The sequence below is a fragment of the Syzygium oleosum genome, unplaced genomic scaffold, assembly GCF_021117445.2.
Source record: "Syzygium oleosum isolate NSW1041296 unplaced genomic scaffold, Sole_v2.1 Sole_v2.31, whole genome shotgun sequence".
In the NCBI taxonomy this organism is placed as follows: Eukaryota; Viridiplantae; Streptophyta; class Magnoliopsida; order Myrtales; family Myrtaceae; genus Syzygium; species Syzygium oleosum.
Window position 1 is genome coordinate 3,442,129 of NW_026607515.1, and position 6,000 is coordinate 3,448,128.

Below are 6,000 nucleotides of genomic sequence, written 5' to 3' on the forward strand. Positions count from 1 at the left end.
TTTGACGTGCTTGCATTTTCCTAATTTTGAGCGTATTAAAACAATGGCCGGAGATCCTTACGTCATGAATTCCGCTGTTGATTATATTTATTGCATGAATGTTCTATTTGTTGATTAACATCATGCCATGCTATATGATTGCTAGAAAGGATGTGATCATTGTTTTAGATATTTTTTGTGAATTATCTAGTCTAGTGGGAGTTCGTAGGTTGGTAGAATTAGAAGAAATTCTAACCTAGAACTTAAAATTTGCACAAATTAAACAAGTTAATGATAGTAGAACAATCATACGCCGAAGCTGATTGGGAACATTGTGAACTTTCGTTTTGGTGTCTTTTGTTGAATTATCATTAATTTAGTTTGTCTTTGCTGCAAATTAAATGTGCGTTTATGTGGAAAATGTGCTAGTATTGATTCTGCGTTTATTATGTCAATGTATAGTAGATAGTGATTATGGCTTCGGCATCCAAAACCATTGTGGCTGACCTCAATACGGGTGAGAAGTTGAACGGTGACAATTATGATATTTGGCACCGAAAAGTTCAATATATCCTTGAGGAGCAAGAGGTTTTGGAAACCCTCAACCACACCATGGATGAACCTGAGCATGGAACTTCTGCTCAATACAAAAGAGATCAAGAAGCTTATCAAGCTTGGAAAAAGAAAAATAGCATTGCTCGCATCACGTTGCTGAGCTGCTTGCAAAATGATCTCATGTGTGAGTTTGAAAGTTATGACAAAGCTCAAGCAATGTGGGTTGCCTTGAAAGATAAGTTTGGGGGTACGTCTGCCACTAAATTGAGGAGGCTCACCATCAAATTTGACACATACCGGAAGCGCTCAAATCTATCAATGAGGCAGCATCTTCGGGAGATGTCAAACATGATATGTGAGCTAAAGTCGGCAGGTCATACCTTAACTGACGAACAGTAAGTTCAGGCTGTTATAAGGTCTCTTCCTGACAGCTGGGAACATATGAAAATCATTATGACGCACAATGAGAATACCGTCACTTTTGACGATATTGCGCGTCATTTGGAATTAGAAGATGAGCGCCTAGAGGCTACAAAATCCTCTACTCATGCTTATGTTGTTTAATCAGGTTCGGGCAAAGCTTCGGGCTTTAAGCGTAAGAGGAACCATAAATTCAACAACAAAGGAAAAGAGACTGATCAGGCACCCAAGAGAGCCAAGACCTTCCGACGCAAGAAGCGCGGCGGGAAGAAGGACAAGGCCAAGATGATGTGCTACAATTGTGGCAAACTGGGCCACTTCGCTCGTGAATGCACTGAGCCGAAAAAGGTACCACATTACTCCATTACTTTGAGTAATGCTTTTGTTTCTAGCACTGTAATGCTTGCTGAATCTCATCCAATGTGGACTGTACACTCAGGAGTAACAGACCACGTAGCTAGAGACCGAGGAGCATTTGTGGAGTATCGTCGGATACAGTCTGGAAGAAGATGGATATATGTTGGAAATAACTCAAGAGTTGAAGTGAAGGGTATCGGCACATGTAAATTAACATTTCGTGGTGGTCAAAACCTATTCCTACATGATGTCCTCTATGCTCCAGATATTCGGCGAAACTTGGTCTCTGTAGTTGTTCTTCTTAGCTTAGGTTATGTATTTAATTTTCATGGTGATTGTGTTGATATTTTGTTTGGAACAATTAATTACGGTTCTGGTTATGTATTGAATGGTTTTATGGTGTTAGACATTGACTATGATGTGTACAAAGTTAATGTTGATGGTTGTTTTTCTTTAATTGCATCTTCTAGTAATGTGGAGATCGATGCAAGTACTTGACATGCTAGACTGGGTCACATTGGGTTACATAGAATGAAACGATTAGCTAGAGAAGGCCTTTTGGGGTCACTCGCTAATGTTGCACTACCCGTATGTGAACATTGTCTAGCGGGAAAAATAACTAGAAAACCATTTGGTAAAGGAACCAGAGCTGAACTTCCATTGCAACTTATACATTCTGACATTTGTGGTCCTTTAAATGTGAGGGCGAGGCATGGAGCCTCATATTTCATCACTTTTATAGATGACTTCACGCGTTTCGGTTATGTTTTTCTGATCTCTCATAAGTCCGAAGCATTGGATTGCTTTAGGCGGTTTATAGCTTTGGTAGAGAATCAGTTGAACAACACAATAAAGGCATTGAGAACCGATCGCGGACGTGAGTATCTATCTGAGCAATTCAAAGCTCTTTGTGATGAAAAGGGAATTGTAAGACAATTGACTATTCCTGGTACTCCGCAACAAAATGGGGTTGCAGAAAGAAGGAATAGAACCCTTTTGGAAATGGTTAGGTCTATGATGGCGCAGGCAAATCTCCCTATCTCATATTGGGGAGATGCGTTATTGACTGCTGCATATATACTTAATCGTGTGCCCTCTAAGTCAGTTGCTTCCACCCCTTATGAATTGTGGACTGGTAGGAAACCAGACTTAAGTAATCTACGACCTTGGGGATGTGCAGCATATGTTCACGATTCTTCCCATAAATATGGCAAATTAGGCCCTAGAGGGAAGAAGTGTATCTTTATTAGATACTCCGAACACTCCAAAGGGTACGTGTTCATAGGTGAACAAGCTGATGGAAGTGTGACTGAAATGGAGTCACAAGATGTCACGTTCTTGGAGAACGATTTTCCTAGTAGAGTTGAGATCGATAAGGACTTCCAATTACATGAGATGGAAGATCCCGATAACACACCCACTAATGTTATTGAGAGAAATACAGATTTACCTCAACATACAAGACCTAGTGGGAGTGTTGCATCGCCTGACGAACTGAATTCACACGAAGTTCAGTTGCGTAAAAGTAGTCGTAAAAGTATTCCCCGTCGTCGTTTTGAGATTGAAGGGGAAGCTTTTATGATTGCTCCACAAGACGATGCGGAGCCTAAGACAGTTCAAGAGGCTCTCTCATCCCCTGACAAGGAAGAATGGAAAAAAGCTTTGGAAGACGAAATGGAGTCTATGAGGACAAACCACGTCTGGGACTTGGTTGATCTGCCACCCGATCGCAAGGCTATTGGAAACAAATGGATTTTCAAGATTAAGCGAAGGGCGGATGGATCCATTGATAAGTATAAGGCTCGCCTTGTGGCAAAAGGCTATACTCAACAAGAGGGTGTAGACTATGAGGAAACTTTTTCACCAGTTGTAAGGTTTGCCTCCATACGCCTTATTCTAGCCATTGTTGCACATTTGGACCTAGAATTACATCAAATGGATGTGAAGACAGCATTTCTCAATGGAGAACTAGATGAAGAAATCTATATGAAGCAACCGATAGGTTTCATTGCTGAAGGTCAAGAGCGTAAAGTTTGCAAACTTCATCGCTCAATTTATGGCCTTAAGCAATCGTCTAGACAGTGGTATTTTCGTTTTCATCGAGCCATAACTTCTTTTGGGTTCATGATGATCGAAGAGGATCACTGTGTGTATATCAAACGGTCCGAGGATAAATTTATGATTTTATCTCTTTATGTGGACGATATTCTGTTGGCTGGGAATGACAAGGGTTTGGTTATAACCATAAAAGAATGGTTGTCTTCTAACTTTGAAATGAAGGACATGGGAGAAGTTGCATATATATTGGGAGTTAAGATTGAAAGAGATCGATCAAAGAAACTTCTTGCTATGTCACAAGAGTCTTATATAATGAAGATTCTTAAACGCTTCAATATGCAGCACTGTAATCCCATTGATACCCCTGTCATGCAAGGCGAAGGCCTGAGTACTAAAATGTGTCATAAGACTTCAGAAGAAAAGAAAGAAATGGTAACTGTTCCTTACGCTAGTGCTGTCGGAAGTTTGATGTATGCTATGATGTGTACTCGACCCGACATATGTCATGCTGTGGGGTTAGTGAGCCGATATCAATCAAATCCTGGTCCAGCACACTGGAAAGCAGTTAAGAGGATCCTGAGATACTTGAAAGGCACTATGGACTATCGACTTTGCTATCAAGGGAGTGATCTACACTTATTAGGATACTCTGATACTGATTGAGGAGGAGACCTAGATGAGCGTAAATCGACGTATGGATATGCATTCTTGCTTAATGATGGGGCAATTTCTTGGAATAGCAAGAAACAGACATGCATAGCTTTATCTACGATGGAGGCAGAATTTATTACATGTTCTGCTGCAGTGCAAGAAGCAGTATGGCTAAAACGTTTCTTGGAAAATTTAGCCATTGTCACTGATGTCCCAAGACCAGTGACAGTATATTGCGATAGTCAAGCAGCCATTGCCTATGTGAAAGATCCAAAGTACCATGGTAGGACGAAGCACATTGACATAAAGAGTAACTTCATCAAAGATATAATAGCGCAGAAGGAAGTAGTCCTGCAATATATTTCAACCAACAGGATGGTTGTTGATCCATTTACGAAGGCTGTTCCAAGAGACGTGTTCTTGATCCACAGGATGTCTCTAGGATTACGTAGAATGTGATTATGATATGTAATATTGTTGAGGATCACTGGATTATGTGTGTATATGTATTGTACTTGTTTGTTAACGAATTGATGTTTTATCAATTAGTACAATGTTATGAGACTAGCACAAACACACATATATTGTTGAAAGGTATGTCACCAGGCAATGATTGACTCACTCACACGAGCAATCACCTCAAACGCTATAGTAAGCGGGTTGAGATGAGACGATATGTACTATAAATGCTTGAAGAGCAGTTTAGTACATAAAACGATTTAATGTCGCCTTGATTGGAATCAAGATGAGGTATGTTATTCGTATATGAAAAGACCGAACATGATAGTCCCACAATCATGTATGCCTGAAGGTAGCCGGATGCGAGTACTAAATTGGGCGCTGTGGAAAGCGAGCTGATATAGCACTCGGGCTAAACATGAGTACGTGAGAAGCACATGACCATGTTTAGGCTAAGATCCGTATAGTGGATATGATTATTAATGATATACGCTCTTATAAACAGAGAAATCCACTATAGCATGTAATTCATACTACATGTGCTTTATTCGACCAATAAGGGAGATGAGTACAATTATCCCTATTTACTCATCGTGTGAGTCCTTGAGGTAATTTATAATTTACCTCATTTCGTGCTCTATGTTACTTCTGACTGTGTTCTCGAAGTAGAAGATCAATGTTGCTACTTTAGCATGTTACCAGCGGTCATGAATAGATATGGCTTTATGGGACGTGTCTAGGAAAGCAGTTGTTTTGAAATGGAGAGGGACATGAGTGCGAAGGAAGACTATTGTTATTTTACATCTATCACATGTGTTTACCGGTCGACCAATTATTTCGCCTTTGATGGCTTCGGAAATAATTGTAAATACATGCTGTTCTTGAGAATAGTCAAGTATAGCCTTTAAGGGATAGGTATACTTGGACTGATGTAACAAAATATGTCTGGGGCACTGTGAGATATCAATTGTTTATTTATTTTTGGGGTTGTAGCCATTATGTTGTCTCTAACAGGTGCATAATTAGAGCTCCCAAGTGCAGATGTACTCACTGGTCGCACGGCTTTCTTGCCAGTATGAATTGTTTCTAAGGTAGATGAATATTGAATGCCTTAGGTTCTTGATAGAGCATCATCAAGCCCATCATGTGCGAGTGGGAGATGTTATATTTCGTCGGTCCGCCCATGATGTGTGTGTCCAAGGGACACCATTTGCTCTAATAAGAGGTTTGTCTGAGAGACACCTTTTGAAGATGTGCGAGGAGAGTTTCTTAATGGAAGTTACGATAACTTCCTCAGGATGATGATGAACGAAAAATTCAGAACTCTCTCTCTTTCGACGTATAAAGATTCAGTATCTACTTTGAGAAGACAATCGGCATTAACGCTGTGGAACGAGAATATTTTCCTTGTGATTGTATTCGGACCAACGTGTAGTAAATTTGTTCATCGTTTGCTGGTGATTCAATGTACGGTCCTGGAAATTTTATTTGGAGCGCATCGAACAGATTAGTCGATTCTCC